The sequence below is a fragment of the Halichoerus grypus genome, chromosome 5 (assembly GCF_964656455.1).
Source record: "Halichoerus grypus chromosome 5, mHalGry1.hap1.1, whole genome shotgun sequence".
Taxonomy (NCBI): Eukaryota; Metazoa; Chordata; class Mammalia; order Carnivora; family Phocidae; genus Halichoerus; species Halichoerus grypus.
Window position 1 is genome coordinate 39,267,871 of NC_135716.1, and position 19,553 is coordinate 39,287,423.

Consider the following 19,553-nt stretch of genomic DNA (forward strand, 5'->3'; position numbering starts at 1 on the left):
GACCACAGTTTAGACTAGAGTAAAAATAGAAGCCGTGTGAGCCTAACCTGAAAAGTCCCAAGTGCTGGAGAGGGTCAGTATTAATATATTCTAACTGAAATAACGAGATTCTGTTTCCTGGTGGAGTTTGGCAGGAGCAGGGGGAAAAAGAGATTTGGAATTTATTTCTTATTCAGAAGTGTTTTGTAAAAACTACCATAACGGGACAGACTCCAAGTCAAGCACAAGAAGGCAACAGGCTCTGGTTTAGATTTAATAATTCACTCTAAGGGTTTTCAACTGTGACAACTTTAGGCCCCACAGCACAAACACATATATTCTCCACCCTATATGGGGGCCCACAGAATGCCACGGGAAGCCTATGGGACAGGCAAATGGGAAAGACCTTAGGTCCAAAGGGCAGACCACACCCTCCCAGGCTCCAGCTGATGATGCCAGAGAAGGGACCTGCGGGCTGAAGCCAGCTGCAGCTGATGGATGCAATTTCCAGCTGAGACCATACTTCAGAGCTCTAACCTAGCACTGAGTTTGAATGTTAATAGGAATATGGGACACTTTACTACTGGTCTGTGAAGAGACACTTGGACTATTTAAAAGACACCAACTAACAGAAATTGGCACAGGCCCTTGGGGAAGCACACTGCTAAGGTGTTTTAAGAAGATAGGAAATCTTTTATACCATCTGACCAGATATTTCTACTCTCAGGAATTATCCTAACGAAAAATTATAAAAGGAAGAAGAGTTAGGGCGTTTACTACCACACTAAAGCAAAATCACCAAGACAACCTAAATGCCCACTATGGGGGGGGGGGGTTGCTCTGTAAATTATGTGTGATGTGTTAGCTTTCTCAACATAGCCGTTAAAAATCATATACCACAGAGCAACAAAGAAAAGTGTTTAGACAACACATTAAATTTAAAAACATATATTATTTTAATTTTTCCTAGTATTACAATTCTATTAAAATTTCCTATCATTTGGCCAAACACAGATAGGGGAATGGAAAACGAATAGAGTTCTGGGGCGCCTGGGTGGTTTAGTTGGTTAAGTGTCTGACTCTTGATCTCAGTTCAGGTCTTGAGCACAGGGTCGTGAGTTACACACGCACACACACACACACACACACACACACACACTGAAGAGAGTGCATTGGTGAGGATGGTGGCTTATGAGTGATTTCTTTCCTAACTGATATTATCATTGCATTTGTACACATATATATGGTGCTAAATGCACAGCAAGCACAAAGCCATGAGTCACAGTCACAGATAACAAGGGACCAGCTTCTAAACATCAACAGTACAAACAAGTAAGTTTTCAGAAGTTCAACAGTTCATGCATTCAAACATGGACAAGTGCATATATACAGAGAGAGGATCTAAAGAAAGCAACATGGAATTATATAGGTGTATAAGTGATAAACATTAGAAACAAAACAAAACAACTTCACACTTCAGAAAAGTGCCACAGAATGACCCGACAGTGCTTGGGCCACTCCTGATTCATTTCATCCGAGGTCACAGTAGCAAAAGGTCCAGCCAAATGGATATTCAAATCACAAGATTCCAGGTTCTAAAATTTCCTGGGTTTAATTACCCATCTTATTAGCTACTCTTGGCTCCTGGGTTATTTAAAGCAAGGAAGCTGCTCCCTGTCAAAGTCAGGTTGGCCAGGTTTCTCACTGAACAAGTTTGCCTTCCAGCTTAGGCCCTGCCTGTGGAGGCCAAAACCTGAACTCGGAGCGCTGTGCCCCGATGGGCCCCCAGGGTTGACATGCCAAGGGAGCCCCCAGATGTTCCACACTGCTCCTGGTTTTCAGAGTCTGTTCTACTACACTTATCTCTCCGTAAGGAGAGCCTCTCATTCTGCCTCTTCTACTGATTCCAGAAAGCCTCTGGCTTGACCCAGTGACTACCTGACCTAGGAGGGCTTTTTCAACAAAGATGACATTTGTGGCTGGTTCCTTATCCTGGAAGATTGAAAGTGTGTCTGCACTTACCCAAATAAAAGTAACAAAGCAAGAAGGAAGGGGATAAATACAAAGGTGGTAAGACCACTGATTGCAAAAGAGAGCCAAGCTGTTCTGAATAGTGGGCTTTTAAGACTTAGGGCCAAGTATGCCCAAGCGATTATTCACATTACTGGTATCTGCTGGAAAAAACCACCCTGATTCTGCCCAAGACTCTCAGCCCCGGGCCCCATATTTCTTTTTGTTATATAAAGAAATTGTTCTTGACTAAACTTTTTAACCAAGTGGGGGAAAAAAACAAAAGAAAACGAGGGTCAAGCAGCTTTTAAAGAAATGATTTCCTTGATAGAGAAACCAGGACAAGATTTGAAGATATCGTTAGAGTCTATTATGAGATCCATCACGGACCCTGCGTGAAGTTTCCCAAGCGATGGAACCTCCCTAGGCTGTACCACAGCACCTGAGACAGGAGCACAAGATCCCGGACAAAAGCACGGGCCTCACGGAGGATGTTTATGTGAGTCCCACGACCTGTGCCACCTTTTAAGCAAATTCATTTCAGAAAGTGCTCCTGTTGGCATGCTAAAGTGTTGTATTTGACTAATTTATGTGAAGATAACATTTACACATTTGCCAAATGAAGAGGAAAAAAGACTGATAATTTTTCCCCCACCAACAATAAACACTTTATTGGTTTTGTAAACTGACATGCGGCAAAGCTTCCAGAATCCCAAAAGGTAACCTGACCCATCCCAGCGTTGTCTTCTGTCTTTCTGATCTACCTCCTCCATCAGAATCTAGATGTGAAGACAGACACTTCGCCGACGGAACTGTATACAGTTATGATACGAGGGTGTAGAGGATGAGGGGAAAGAGGGAGCCTGCAAGATGGTTCAATTACCTGCTCAGTTAAAAAATATTTAAGGAGTGCTTTGGAATATCTATTTAAAAAGAGCATTTCATTACTTTTTTGCCCCCACATGAGGCTGATTCACAGTAATTCACTAGTGATAATTAAAAGTCTCAGCTGGAACACATATTCATAAGCACCATTTCACGAGAGACACAGCACTTAGTTTTCTAAAAATATGGTAAAGAAAAGCAAATAGTTATAAGTCATAATATATCAGGCCATCTCAGGGAAATTGGTTTTCTTTTCTCCAAGTGAATCCAGTAATAAAAGCAGCTTGCCAACTGATTCCATCCGTTCCAAAGCAAGCCATACAAAGGCTTCTGTGGTGATTTAGCACCCAAGAGCGCTAAGTAAAACTTGATGATGCTAAACCTAACACTATTTTCTAAAAATTCCCACATTCCCCAGGATCTTCAATTCTGCCCAAAGTCATGGACCACCCCATTCCTGCAAATGCCTCTGTAAAATAACCAATGACAAAGTCTCGAAAAAAAGCCCTTCCCACCCCTTCACCCCTTCAGGCAAGCCCCCTGAGCTACCCGCACCTCTCAATTTTCCGGGGAGCTCAGACTCTTACTGACAATGCGTAACCCTGGGAGCCCGGGCCACAGTAATGGTTTCTCACTCGGGTGCCATCACATGCCTTCCAACATGGGACCAATTTCTAGTAGATTTCACTGCTCCAGGCATCCTGCCTCCAGACAGTCCCTCTGCCCACAGAGTGTTTATTATTTAATTGGTACGAGATCCACGTGCAGCCCCCGAGAATAACTCAGTCATGGCACACGTATGTAAGATGCCCACCGAAGACATGGTACAGGCCTCAGGGAGACAGCTGGGGAGCCATCAGCTTCTAGGATTCCTAACGTCAGCAGGACATACCTGCCTTTGGCCAATGCTCTGGAATAAGAGGAGACTTCCGACTCTCTTCCTGCTGTTTAACCTTGCACACCGCTTGTGGAAAAAAATTACTCACTTCTTGCCCCTCCTGCTTTGGAGGCTGAAGAATGCGGGGCTGACTGATCGCAGCTGCTGGGCAACCTCTTTGGCATGCAAGGCAGCAACTCCTCACCTAATAGCCTTCCTCTGCCTCGCTGCCCTGGCCCGCCAGGGACGGCCACGATCTCTTCAAGCGGTCACATTGCAGCACAGCCCCCATGGAAACCCATTTGGAACTGTTCAAGCTCGTACCAAAGATGATGTTTTTAATACAGATTGTTCTTTTTAAATCCCTTACAAAAGCAGCTGTAATCAATCGTGCTGGGGAGGGGAGGGGGGGCTCCGTAAAAAGCTGCCACTCAGAAAGCCCTAATATTGATTCCTTCCCCTTTCATGGCTTTTAAGAAAACAATCCCATGCTAAGAAACCATAATCAATTTCTCTAGACTTTGCTAACATGAAACACTATCTAAATTACAAAATATTTTTTTTTAATTCAATAAAAACCATAGCCGATATAAGAAATCCATCTGTTATCCTGCCTTTCGTTCTAGGGAAAACATGTTTGTTTTTGTAAAGGAAAGTCAGTTGAACAAATTCGATAATTATTAAATACTGACTAAAGCTCAGGAACTAAGAGCTGTTAAGCAGGTGACACTCAAAGATTAAGGGGAAATCTGTCTTCATTTGAGATCTGGCTTTTCCAATTCTTCATTTGCAAGACAATATATGCTATTTTTCCCTGTGCCTATTCTTAGAGAAAACTATCAATTCTAAGCCTGTGTTTATAGACCGTCATGATTCCAAGTGGTCACATCCTGACTGCACTTCCAAATACCAGAATATTTTAAGTCGTTTCCCAGGAATTATGGTAGATATATTACTCTGTCAAATCTGCCTCTCCGCATTAGGCCTCTCAGAAACACAAACATTTCAAAAGGCAAAAAGTCAACGTTTAAGACTGTAATGTGCAGATGGAGCCATTTGGCATTTTCATTTAAAAAAATTATATTCAAAATCCTCACGAGCCTCAACAGCCCATTTCCAGATTAGACATTAAGGAAAAGCACAGTTTAATGTAATGTCTATTATCTGTACTCCTGTTTAGAATGAAAAAAAAAAAAAACCAAAGACTTTATTAAAATGCCTTACATAAAATGAATACAGAACCGGAATCTAAGCAGACAGACAGCCCATAGCACTGTGTCAGCGTGGCACTTACCACGTGCATGAAAGGAGATCTGGTCAAATCCGAGAACTGGCAGTAAAGCAGAAAAACAAGAAAACTTTGCTTTGCCCTTTGCTTTTCTCCCAAGTAAGTATAATTTCAATTTCAAGGGAGTGAGCTATGATTTCTGTGGTAAGGATCTGATCCTCATTCAGGTTTCCTGTTCCCAGCATCCAAAGACCACAGGAGTTTACTGAACGGATGGCTATACGATTTGCAAATGTATTAGTTGAGAAGTTTAACTCCCTCTCCACACCTACCCCAACCCTTCAAATTAGAGAAGGCCCCTGCTTTTTCACCAAACTAAATAAGCAAGAGCTGAGGGTTCTGTAAAACTCCTTAACACTAGCTGATCAAGGGCCAGAACCTTTGTCAAGCCCTACCTCCTGGGGCCGCCACACAAGGAGGATTTCACAGCTTCACTGGCCTGGGCAGCCTTTGTATCCCCAGTACGTTCCTTAAAGCAACTTTCCTCCACCAAACAAATCTCTGGCCTTCCTCTCTTCCATTGTAAAACTGTTGCAGCACAAAACACCCAAGCATTAAATAGAAACCAGAATTAGGATCAGCCTGGTCAACCAACGCCAATCCCATCCTTCTAGTTGGATGTCCTAGATCAGGGCTGGCTGGGGAAATTTACTATGGGGAGCAGAAATGTTCTGTATGTGCCTTGTCCAAAATGGTAGCCACCAGCCACACGGGGCTGTCAAGCAGGTGCAGTGGGGCTAGTTCAACAGAGGCACCGAGTTTCTTATTTTATTTACTTTTAATCCATTTAAATCCAAATAGCCACATGTGGCTAATGGCTACCATATTGGAGAGGGCAGTTCTGGAGAGAATGTTTAAACTGCTGTTGGAAGCCGTCGACTGCTGCCAGCCTAAGCCACTGAGGGACAAGTGCTCTCCTTAAACAATCACCGCACGTTAGCAGGAACCTGCGCCTAACAACCTAATTACCTTTGCCATCACAACGCTCCCTGGGCACTATACACCTGTCAGAAAAATTAAGCATTCAATCTAAGTAGGTCCTTTAATGACCATTAATCAAACACCTACGATGCACTGAAATGTTTTATCATTTGCTTAAAAATAAGACGTCAAGGCTTGGGGATGGATACACAAAATATTGTGCAGCTGAACAATGCAATATTATTTACCAGTACAATGAGGTGAGCTATGAGGCCACCAAAAGATGTGGAGGAAACTTAAATGCATATTACTAAGTGAAAGAAGCCAGTCTGAAAGGGCTTACATGCTAGACGATTCCAACTATCTGACATTCTGGAAAAGGCAAAACTATGGAAACAGGAAAATGATCACGGTTGCCGGGAGCTCGGGGGGAGCAGGAGGGAGGGATGAATAGGTGAAACACAGGGGATTTTTAGGGCAGTGAAACTATCCTGTATGAAACTGGAATGGTAGATACATGACAAATGATTATGCATTTATCAAAATCCATAGAACTGGACAACATTAAGAATGAACCTTTGTGTCAACTATGGCCTACAGCTAATAATAACCAACATCAACTCAATAATTGCAGCGTACACAAACGTAACAATAATAAGGTAAAAGGGGAGGCTGGAGGAGTCTGTAAAATTTATTCTATAAATTTTCAAGAGTCCTCCCCTGCCCCCACCAAACAAGTCTATTATCATGAAGTCCAAATCCCTGGAGAACTCCTGAGGCCTGCCCAAATAGTCTGCCCTGAGCTAAGCCTCCTGCTAGAGTGACAACAGGTTTTTGGCAAACCAGCAGAGAAGAGATGGTTCCTAGTCGCTAACAATGTGTACCTGGCTGCCTCACCCCCGTGGCATCAGACTCAATTAGCTTCACCAAACAAATGAGACCTTTCCAGATTTCTAGATGTTCTACATGGCCCCTTCGCCATGGTGAGGGCGTTAGGAATTCATTCCCAGTCATTCATTCTTGCCTACACCGATCCATCAAGCAAGGAAGGAAACTGCTAATAACAGCCAAGTGCAGTCCTCTCCTGGGAAAATGGCTTGTGTCCATGTATTAAGTAGTGAGCTGCACCATTCGTGTCCCCCGCTACTTTGCTGTCACACCATCATCGGGGTATTCTCTGATGCATTAATAAATTGCAGGAGATAAGAACTCTAGTGCATTCTGGTGTAAAAGAACCAAAACAGACATTCTTTCTTAGGACAGCTGGGGAAATGTGAATCCAGACTGGATACCAGAAAATAACCTAGAATCATCATTAACTTTCCTATAGGAGATATCATCCTTATAGGGGCCGAACGCTAAACTATTCAGGCGTGAAGTATCCTCATGACCAAAATGGACTATCCAAAGCACAACTCAGAAGAATCTATATAAAAGAGAATCAAGAAAATATAGTAAAATGCTACCAAATTATTTAAATTTAGGTGGAAGAGCCGGTCCTAGTCTTTCAGCTTTTCTGCATATTTGAGAATTTTCGTAATGAAAAAGTTGCGAAGAGAGGAAACGCCAGTTAAAAAAAAAACTTTCCAGGGGATATCAAGGCTGGTCATAAGGCAAACAGTTCCTCACTAAGGGACAAGAAAGCAGAGCTTTCATACCAGAAAAAAAAGTGAGCTGAGCTTCACTGAAAATCAAGCCAGCTTGTGGTTAGGTGGTTTAAGCTATCTGGACCCACAAAAGACTGCATAGAAGAACAGGAAGCTACGAACTTGAAAGACAAACTACAGTCCCAAAGGGAAAGGGTTCCCACCTTTGAAGAGGTAAGGGGAGGAAGCAAAACCAGTCAAGGTAAGGAACTTACCAGAACAGCATGTACAGCTAGACTCTGAGGTGATCCATCTTTGGACAAATAAGCATCTGACACACAGAGATGGGAGCAGGCCATTTTTACATGTGAGGTTTTAATGGAATTCAACTTCCAATTGCAAGTAAAAATTATAGGCTGTGAGTAGGCTCAGATATTACCAGCTGGAAAACAAACTTTTGCCTCCTTGAGCACAGGAGGAACGGGACGGTTATCAAACAGCTGTGTCAAGAGACCCGCAGTCTGATCTTCCTTACCCCCATCCTCACCAGCCCCTCGATTAAACAAGAAATTGGTGGTAACCCCAAAACCTAAATGATTAATGTATTATATACGTATATATTACAAGGGCAACTTGAAAATTCAGGCTGGACACTCATGATTTGTGTACTTTTTTGACTGTGTTATATTTCAGTAAAAAATTGACTAAAACAGAGGCTCCTAGAACCCTTTTCGCTGGTCACAGCATTCTCTAGAATACAGGTTTGCATTTCCATACATTAACAAGACACAAAGCAGGTGGATCATGTGGCTTTTTTTCAGGCACACCTATCAATCTGAGCGCTGAAGTTATAGGACACCTCAACACTCACCCAGGAAGCATTTAGCAGGCTCTGCATCTTAGGGGAGCAAAGCAAATCCCCACAGTTTTCATGACAGAGAAAGGCTTGGATTTCTAGTTGTTTAGAACATACATGTAATGCAGTAATTTCCCATGGTTCTTGAGTTTCCCAAAGAAGTAAAGCGTAAGGGTGGGAGGTGTTAAATGTCTTTCCCACAGAAAAAGAGTTAAGACCAGACTAGTGCCTCAAAACCTTCCACAGAAAGCTGTCAGATGACTATAGACAGGTGTGGTTCCTATCGCAACAGGGTAAGATCCTACAGCCCGTGTGGACAGTAGGTCTGGCTTTGCTGCTTTCCAGCTAATGGAGATTTTGCACCTGGTAACCACAGATAACCCTCTTAGCTGGCTGCAGCTTGGGGGAAAAGGACGGCTGCTTTTGCATGGGGACATTTAGGGGCCATTATGGTTTAAAATTCTGAAATTCCTGAGGGGACAGCTGCTGCTGATAAAGCAGATGAATTGTGGTGACAGTGATCTCATTTCCCTCCACCCCAAGTTCTCAGGCAAAGACTCCACATCTCCTGCCAGCTCAGCTACCAACCCAGGGTCTTCGCCTGAAGATCCAGCCTATGTCCAGGCTTGCCAACCATCCAGAAAGGTTAGAGACGTGAGAGGCCCCCGAGGCTAACGATGCTGGCCCCTCTCTATCTACTCAAGCCCAGGGTGGACTCATTCAGTCACTGAACACCTGCTATGTGCTGCGGGCCGTGCCAGGTGCTAAGGCCACAGAGCTGCAGGTGAGTTGATCTAGCCTGGTGGAAGGGGGGAGGTGTGGAGGGTGGGGGGGGACAGGAGGAAGGGGTTCAGGAAACACTGGCATTTAGGGGTCCAAGACAGGATGGGGAATTCAGAGGAGTCCTGGTCCTGCACAGTGGTGGGTAGGGTGTGTGTCCAGGCACAGAAATGACAGTGTGAGATGAGGCTGTGAAAAGGGTCAGATCCTGAAGGGCTTTGGGGGCAAAAACGAGGGAATTTATATTTATTCCGTAAAAGCAAATGAGGGACTTCAAGGAGAAGTTCAAATTTGTGTTTTCAGAAAGATCCGCCTGGGTGTGGTGCAGATGATGCACTGAGGGCCTAGACTGCAGTCAGGGTGATGAATCCGATTAGGCCAATAATTATGTTGGAGGTCTAAGGCTGAGGGACTGTGAACGAGAGGACGAGGGCAGCATTACTAATGTGGGTAAAATCCACTGGGCCTCCAAACTGGCAGAATAAGGGGTGAGTGAGAGGATGTAGTTTTGTTTTTTTTTTATGAGAACAAAAGCTGCTGTCCTTATAGAGTATTTGTCAACACCCAACAAGGTAGTACAATAATATTACCCCCATTTTCCAGCTACCTGAGCCTTGGTGATGACATGGTTTGCCACCATCACTCACATAGTAAGTCAATGAATAATATCCAGATTTCTGATTTGGGCCCCCTGAGTGAGGGGTAAAGTCCTTCACGGACTCAGGAAGATAGGAAGAAGCAGCGGTGGGGTCAGAGGTTAAGTTGTGTTTGGGACGTGATGAGTTTGGAGAATGAGCAAGTAGGACGTGCCAGCAGGAGTTACTAAAGAAAGAACTGGAAAGGATATGGAGAGATGATGGTTTTCTCCACTGTTGCTGAATGACGGGGTTCTTGTAGCCCTTTTGGCCACATGCCAGAAAGTCAGGCAACGTGGTAGGAGTTGGGAGGTGTCGTGAAGAGAATCCATGTGGACTAAACTCTGAAGGTGAGTTTCCCTGGAGGTCAAAGGAGAAAATTACGCCAATCATGCCAACAGCTCCCGTTTTCACGGGATGATTGAGGAGATGCACTGTGTTGAGAGTCCATATCGAATGTCAAGTAAAAACCCAACACAAATGTTTATATTTGCATAGACGCGCTCACGCTTTGAGGCACGTCAGGGGCCATGTTAAAAAAGACTGTTCCTCAAACTCAAGCCACCTCCAGGAAGGTCACACAGCTTTGTTAGTCTGCCTCACAGCTGAGCCACTGGTCACCACGACCCGGCAAACTTTGACACGAACACAACCAAGCACACACAAATGCAGCTGAATCAGGGCCGAGAAATAAATGAAGAAAAGATTTGTAATTAAACCTTAACCTCACCCCGGCCTCCATATAAACCTGTCGGAATAAGGAGTTCCTCATGAGATTAGGAAATGTTGAATTAATGTAGGTCATGACTTAGATTAACTGATCTTTTGAGAGTAAACACAGATAACACAACAAGTGATTCCACAGAAATGGATCACAATGAGTGCAGGGCTGACAAATCTAGACAGATTTCCAGTTTGGGGCTCAGACACCAATCATTATACAATAAGGGGACGGAACACACACGTCTATTGTTTTTAGGAAATCAGCCTACATAGCACCTAGGCTCTCAGGAAACGGGACGTCTAGTCATCCCAGGGGAGCACAAAGTATACAGTCAACTTTTAAACCCCAAAGAGCCTGGGGAAGCCATAGCCATGGCCGCTCCACCTCACGCCCCCCGAGATGCCCAGAGCCACTAGAACTGTTTCACTGAGGAATTCAAACACAGCACAGAATGCCTCCACCAGAGAACAGAGGACAAGGTGATAAATCATTATCACTGGCTGAACTCACTCCCCAGCAGGTGGCCAGAGAGGTTTCAAAGCCAGAAAATGTTTCCATGAAAGATTTTAGGCATTAACCACCTTCTCCTTTAATATGAAGAAACATTTTCCACCAGGGGCTCTGGAGTCAAAGACTATTACGGAAAAGATTCATTCGGTAGCACCTCCTGTGGGGTCACCTCTCATTGTCCCAGGCCCACCGCTCTGCAAAAGGCAGTAATAACACACAATGAGGCCGCCAAGGTGGACCCAGGAAAGAGAACACAGTCACAGGACTCCCTGAGCCAGCACTGATGGCCTTTAGTACAAGGACACCCCCCAACTTACCTTCCTAACAACCCTCCCCCTACTGAGAATGTCAACCCTTCAGTTTGCTTGTCCTGAGCCAAGACCTTTCCAGAAGGAAAAGTCTACTTGTGCAATAATAAATGGCCCCATGACTTGACAGAGCCAAGACCCAAAGGTGCTAACAATATTGTTCTCTCTCCCTCTGGGATCCAAATACCACCAAGCTAACAAAGATGAAGGCTTATGAGATAGGAAATGTTGAAGGTACTGTAAGATTTTTTATGATTTTTGATAGTTTTAGTTTGTGGTCAGCTAGGTTTTCTTCCATTTCAACACAGATTTGTTGCCGGGCATTGCAATCCGCAAGCCACCAGGCAGGTCCTCTCCTTGAGGCACCCGGCAGTGCACGAATTATTAGAAAACAATGAGGTGTGTTCTTTGCTAGCAGACCAGGCACATCTCTGGTGAACAGATCAAATCCCCAAACTACGAACATGGTATCAGGTTCAATCAGATGAAATGGCCATTTTGTACGTCAGAAACATTGCAATTCCCATATGGTTTGGTCTATACAGGTTTTTTTTTTTTTTTTTTTAATTGCTTTGTTTCTGTTCTCAAGTTGAGCAGGGGCAGTATCTGAACTCTTCACCATGGTCTGTAAACTCTGCATTATCTGGAACTCTCCATTTTCCATCCTTATCCCGCCCCATCTCCTCAAACACACAAACCTGCTCCTCTGCACAGGCTCTTTCATCTACCTCATACTCTTCCCTCAAGCTTCTCTGTGCTCCATTCCTTCTCATTTCAAAGGACTCATTTGTCTTTATGAGGATATCCTCAAAAAAGCCTTTCCTGACCATCTTACCCATCATTCTAACCCAGCAGTCTAATAAAAACATAACACAAGCCACATATGTAATTTTAAGTTTTCTAGTAGTCAAATTTTAAGTTAAAATTCATTTTCTTTTCTTTTCTTTTTAAGAATTGTGGGTAAAACATACGTTAATTTTACCATTTTAACGTGCACAATTCAGTAATGCACAATTAGTACATTTGTATTGTTGTATAACCATAAACACCACCCATCTCCGGGACCTCTTTCAGCTCCCCAAACTGAAATTTTACCCATCCAACAATCACTCCCCACTCCTTACACCTCCCTCCACCCCGCACCTGATGACCACCATTCTACTTTGTCTCTAGGAATTTGATGATTCCTCCCCTAAGTGGAAATCATACAATATTTGTCTCTTGGTGCCTAGCTTATTTCACCTAGCATTCTTATGTTTTATTTAATCCAATATGTAAAAATTTAAGACGTAATCCATGTAAAAATGGAGATATTTATAATTTTCTTTTCATCCTAAGTCTTTGAATTCCAGTGTACATTTTACACTTACAGTATGTTTCAATTTGGACTGGCCAGATTTCCAGGGTTCACTGGACACGTGTGGCTAGCGGCTCTAGTAGCTACCACAGTGGATAGCCCAGGTCTATCATGTCACTTTTTTCTCTAGATCCATTTTTTTTTTCTTTTTGTGTCCATATGTTTTTCTCTCTCCCTTCAGCAGAATAGGAGTTCCTCAAGGGCAAGGCCTGTGTCTGTGGTTTTCTTTCCTCTAAACCAAGCATAGATTAAATAGAATATAATCACATAAATATTTCTAGACAAAGGTCTTTAGAGCAGATTCTTCCAGAAATGGAAAGATCAATCTCCAAATTATCCCTGAGATCCTATACCACCCGTAATGGAAACACCACCAGAGAATGCTTAGTAACTGGTCCCTTTCATAAGAAGATGCAGCAGCAGCATGAGCCTGGACCCAGACCAGCCTGGCCCTGCTGCCTCCCCTACCGGCACTGAGATGTCTCTGAACTTCAGGTTCCTCATCTACAATGTGGAAATGATCGTGATCGTGCCTACCTCAGAGATCTGCCATGAGCATCAGATCAGTTAATATTTGTAAAGTACTTTGAACAGCGTCTGGCGCAAACTAAGTGTTCCGTGCATGGGTTAGCTCAATAAATCACGCTAATAGGTCTCGCCATTGTCATTTTAGGAATGACGGACGGCCCTGCTCCAGACATCTCTCTTCTTTGAACAGTTCATCCGCTCAGCAGGACCGGGATTACTTTCCCACGGGGCACATGTGCTCACCCACTCTCCCGCTTATAGCACTAAGAGCCCGATGCCTCCGGATGCCGGTCTAAATTTCCCTGCAGGGCAAGCGAGAGGAAGAGCGTGAAGTGAGTTACAGCCAGACTCCAGCTCCCAATGGTGAGGGTTGGGCCAGGCTCTGCACTTAAAAGCTGAGTGACCTCTGAGAACACATTCAACTTTCTGAGCCTCAGGTTCTCCATCTATAAAATGGAATAACAGCACCTACTTTTCCAGTTTGTTAAAAAAATTAAATGAGTTAACACCTGCCAAGCACTTTTTACAGTGCCTGGCACAAAGTAAGCAATCAATAAATATCTATTATAATTACAGGGCCCTCCACAACTAGACTCCATCCTTTTTATTTACTTTTTAAAAAATAGGCTCCACACCCAGCGTGGAGCCCAATGAGGGGCTTGTACTCACAACCGTGAGATCGAGACCTGAGCTGAGATCAAGAGTTGGACACCTAACTGAGCCACCCAGGCGCCCCCCCTAGACTCCATCTTTTATAGCTTCGTTTCATTTAAAAAACATGTAAGCATCTAATAAGTACTGGGTAATACGTGAACATGGCTCTTTCACTCACGGGAACTTATAGTCAGGTAGGAGACAAGTAAGAGCCAGTTATAAACCAGGGGGGTAGATGGTCTGCTAAGGGCGGTACACTGTAAGCTCAGACCCACAACAAGGGAACCTAACCCAGTCTTGGGGTGGAGGGCTTTGTGGAAGAAAGAATATCTAGGCTGAGACTATAAGGGGGAGTGGGCATGAAAGAACACTCTACCATTCTTACCCAAGCACCAGCCACATGAAATTTCTCACCCTTCCCTGATCACATGACTTTTCACTTCTCATCCTGCCTTACTTGTATTACACTCTGACTTAGGTCTGCCTACTCCAAACAGAGGAAGAGTTCCCCATGTCACCTGTTTCTTTACTAAGCACAGAAAATGTTCAGTGTTTCCATTGAATGGATTCACTTTTCCCCTGCTTTCCCTTAGGATGAAAGACCCACATCTCCAGAACGGTGACTTGAGCTATGGTCCTAGACCAGGTCTGTTAACCAGCTCCTGGCTTCAGCAGACCCAGCCAGGCTCAATGTATAGTCCCTGACCAGCTCACATTCTACAAACCTGCAGATACATGAAAAGATAGCTCTAACTTAGTCTCTGGGTATTTATTTCCCACCTATGAACCGGGAACTCCAAGTAAGAGTCCCACCTCCAGGTTTTCCCTTAGGCAAATCACTGAACTTTTCTGACCCACACAGGTCCCCTACCCCCCCAGCCACCGTGCCTGTCTAGCTACTACGGGCAGAGCTTTGGGGCTCTTCACCAAGCACGATTCCAACCATTTTAGCAACCGGCCAACGGTTTGGTATCTCCAACAGGTTCTGGTTAGGTTTTTAGAGGAACATTATGAAAAACAGATTCACTGGAGCTGCTCCACCTCTCGTTTAAAAACCAACTCTTTGGGCTGGCCAACAATTTTATTCGTTACAGTGAACATTTCATTTTCCACCCCCACAAGATGTATTCTTTCACCACAAGATGTGCCAAGAGTAATTAAGAACTTCTGAGGAAGGGAGGAAAAACCCACATGTTTCCCTGCAGACAGAGGGGTTACCTGGCTCCGACCTCAATTACTCCGTAAGACAAAGCAAATCAAATGGAGGCAATTCTCCTTTGAGTACAGAATGAGCTCTCCTCCTATTGGTTAGATAAGAGTCAGTAATTATGCCTTTATAAGGAATGGGTGGCGGAAAATACGGACTTTCCAGTGTGTGGCAGATTTAGGTTCGAACAACCACAATACTTTGTACAAGTTTCTTCTTCTAAAAAGTGAAGATTCTATCACCATTCTGGTGGTTACGATGACTACCCACACATAAAATGTCTAACAGTGCCTGGTACCCAGTAGGTGCTCAACAGAGGTCATTCCTGCTCTATTTATCAGAATACAGTTGGGTAATGAGGCTTTGTGGTAAAAATAGGTTTAGGAAAAAAATTTCTATGACAACTAAATTATCCTTGTGAATACTCTTAGATTAAAGATGACAGAACATGCCAAAACTTAAGACTTTCGTAAGACTCCATTTTCTCTTCAAACTGCAACTGAGAAATGAGAATTCCGATCTTTTTGCTACCAGAATTCTTGGAAGTCAGACTTTGAGGACATTCGATACAAAGTGTTATAGTCATGAGATCTTATTAAAACATTTTCACTTGTGTAAACTTCAGAGAATAAAGACATACTTAAACACACACACACACACACACACACACACACACACACTTCTCCCAAAATATAAATGCTTACAATGGGATTAAAGTATGAAAATAATGCACATGGGGCGCCTGGGTGGCTCAGTTGGTTAAGCGACTGCCTTCGGCTCAGGTCATGATCCCGGAGTCCCGGGATCGAGTCCCACATCGGGCTCCCTGCTCGGCGGGGAGTCTGCTTCTCCCTCTAACCCTACCCCCTCTTGTGCTCTCTCTCTCACTCTCTCTCTCTCTCAAATAAATAAATAAAATCTTCAAAAAAAAAAAAAAGAAAGAAAATAATGCACATGTTTCTCATATTGCAAGGTCAGAATGATTAAAGGAAAAAAAAAAAAAGACCACCAATCTCAGGGAAACTAAGAACAACCAGCAAAAATACTTTTTGGTATGGTATATATGCTTGTTAGTTGTATTTCACATAAAACTAGTAAGTACAATAGTTATTATAAGAGCTTCTTGAGACATCTAAAATATGCCCAATTAGAGCTGTTATGATTTCCATTTCATTATTTTCCCGGAAATATTGTGGGTAGAACACTTGAAAACCCTTCACAGTAGTCCTTATCATTCTAGCGAATCAGCTGTAGCCTTTGCTTCCAGAGCCACCATACCATTAATGGTTCCATAACTCCATAGCATCAGGGCAATTTAAACTCTCTTAAATAATCCAGAAATATTTAAAGGCCATGTAAGAGTTTAAGTCTTTAAGTTCATTTACCAATGTCAACTCCACTGTTTTTCTATGAAATGTGTTTTAAAATTAAAATTCCAGGGGCGCCTGGGTGGCTCAGTCGTTAAGCATCTGCCTTCGGCTCAGGTCATGATCTCAGGGTCCTGGGATTGAGCCCCACATCGGGCTCCCTGCTCTGCCAGAAGCCTGCTTCTCCCTCTCCCACTCCCCCTGCTTGTGTTCCCTCTCTCACTGTGTCTCTCTCTGTCAAATAAATACAATCTTTAAAAAAATAAATAAATAAATAAAAATAAAATAAAATTTAAATTCCATATTTCTCTAAGAGAAGCATCTAAGAAACCCACAAAGTTGGCCAATATAATAGTCAAAATAATATAACCCTGATAATAATGATAAAACATCATCAGACATTTCCTTTTGCTGCCTTATGTCTAGGACACACTTTTACGTCCTCTAGTGAAAGTGGATGCTCACTGCACCCAGGTATGGTAGACCATGCAGCGGGCATCATCCACATCAAAAAGGATGTAAGTCAAGGATCCTACCCAAGATCACACAGCTAGTGAGTAGCCTAAGGGGCAGAGAAGAAGACTCGAGTCCAGGTCTTGTGGGTGACATGCCCACTGTATTTTCCATTAACAACAGGAATCTTAGATGGGGTAACAAGAACTCAGGCATGTCAACTGGCTGCAGAACTTCCAGATCATCAGTTCCTCAATTATCCATCGCTGGACCCTTCACCTCCCACCCGCAGGGAAGACGCCATTATATTCCCAAGGTCTACCATTTCTTCATGGCAGTTGGCTATGTGGCCTTTCGGATCAGACATTTCTAGGGCTTGTTGAGGGAAATGCAATCTTTCCCAATCTATGTGTGATGTAGGTATGACTGGAGTTAGGGGAAATTGAGACACAGCCAGTTACAAGGCAATACTCAACACCACAGTCACAGAAGAGACCGATGTCAGTGTCACAGATGTTCAATTCTCTACCTTCCCCACCCCACTCCCCACCTTGTCCCTGCCCTCATGGACAAGACCGCATATGCATATACTTAAGATTACATATATATATATTATATATATACACACACACACACATATATATATCCAAAACTTATTAAACTAAGACTTAATGTAAATTCATTTCTTCAGCACAGATAAACAATGAAGATTTGATGATCCCGTAAGACCCAAGATCATCTCTAAATCAAAGATTAAGTCAGATCCAAGGTGGTTTCGGTGGTTGATATGATTTATCAGGACCTCTTTGAGCTCACCTATAAAATAAGAAATTGGACTGCAATATCTCTAATAAAACTTTCACCTCCAGAAAAAAAAATGAAGACATTTTTTAAAAATTGGTTATTCAAAAATGGCAAATACAGACTCACTGAACCAGACTAACACTAAACCGACATCCCATTTCTAAAACAAACTTCAGAAATAAGAGCTTAGTGTATTCATACATACTATTCATTCATATAATTCACTCATAAGGTATTCATTCATAATTTATAACTAAAATACCTGATACATCTCATACTTTTAATGCATATGCTTAATGTATTAAAATTTTCCCAAAAATCCCTTTCCTCAATGTACAATTTTGAAAGAACAAATAAATACGCTTGGGCAAAAAAAGATAACCTACTGCTAACTTATCGAAGTTTATGAAGCAGAGTGAAGAATGTACAGAGAATGAATTAAGATACAACACCATACAATTAAGTCAGTGTTCCAAATGACCACAAAATTCAACTCCAAAAACAAGGGGCGAGGCACTTTTCCCAAAGCGCTGGCAGGGCTAATTTCGGCACTTAACTACCAGCAGTAATAAAACTTGAAAAATGAACCACAGGAAAAAAAAAGAAAGAAAGAAAAAGTAGAATCTCAAAGTATTTCCATGGAAAGTTTTATTCAGTTAGATATCAACAGCCTAGGTGTGTAAAGGAAACAGCTTAGGTACATTCACCAGTCAGAGAGCATTCTTCAGGCTTCCCCTTCAGAATCCCTCACAAAAGCAGCCCCACTGAGTTGCAGGTCCTTTACCTCTCTCCGGGAGGCTAGGCCCCATGCAACCCACATGTAGAGCCCTGTGTGTAAGGGGCTGCAGTCCAGGCCAGCAGAATGCAATTGTAATGAGAATAGAAGTGAAAACTCTTCTATGAGGTCCTGATCACTTTTTAAGGAGTCCCAAATGGCCTACTCAAATCACATTCATGCTTGAACATGCCCTTGCAAAGTTAAAAGCACTCAAGGGCCTCTAACAGCCTACAGGCCTGGGCAGAAGCCAAGGACCTATGGCCACAGCGCCTTCCCAGCCCTCTTTCCCTAACCCCCAGTGGGTGTACAGGTTACCTACATTTCCATTTTGAATGAGACAGGGAAATGATCCCTACATTTAACACTAAAACTCAAATGTAAAACCTTCTCACCAGGACAACTGGGGACACCTGTGTGTTTCAAAAGGTTGTAATTACCAAGTCATCAAGCTACAACAAGCTACAAGACTATGCCTAGGCTGGGCACAAAAGGAACAAGAGATGCTGGCACAGGCTGGCTAAACCGCTCTTGGAACACTGGCCTGTAGTTTGGTAACTGGCAGCTGACTGGCTGTCCGACCCATTGGTCTGTTAATGACAGAGTGTGGCCTTTGGTGGCTCATGGATAAATATGGCCAAGTGTCCTCATCCAATATGTAGAGAGGAAACAGAAGTAGAACCCTCAATTTAACAGTGCTTTTTCAGGCAAAGGGCCTGTCAGATGACAAAAATTAAGAGCTTAAAGTATATTACATACATACATATATATATATTTTAAGTTGAAAACACAATGTTATAGCACTTTTGTACATAAACTCCAATGCACAGATCTGAGTAACTGATGGCTCCCTTATGAATTTATCCCCCAGACTAAATGTATTAAATATGAACTGTACTGCTTCTACTTCCAGCTTTGTAGATTGCTTAGAAGAGCGGTCCTCAAGATGCAAGGTAGGATTCCTGAAGCACCAGAATCAGCATCGCCCCGACACCTGTCAGGGCTGTAAATTCCCAGACCCCACGCCAGACCTGCCGAATCAAACTCCG

General features: G+C 43.2%; 1 protein-coding gene and 1 long non-coding RNA gene across 2 annotated transcripts in view; one reads left to right on the forward strand and one right to left on the reverse strand.

Moving 5' to 3' along the window:
• LOC144381835 (uncharacterized) overlaps positions 1-9,180 on the forward strand; it is a 66,628-nt gene extending 57,448 nt beyond the window's left edge. Inside the window, exon 5 of the long non-coding RNA XR_013447774.1 lies at positions 8,946-9,180. This is a non-coding gene — a long non-coding RNA (uncharacterized LOC144381835). The remainder of the gene's footprint in view (positions 1-8,945) is intronic.
• The window catches only part of SDC2 (syndecan 2), a 96,931-nt gene that overhangs the window by 20,691 nt on the left and 56,687 nt on the right, over positions 1-19,553 (reverse strand). The window lies entirely within an intron of this gene.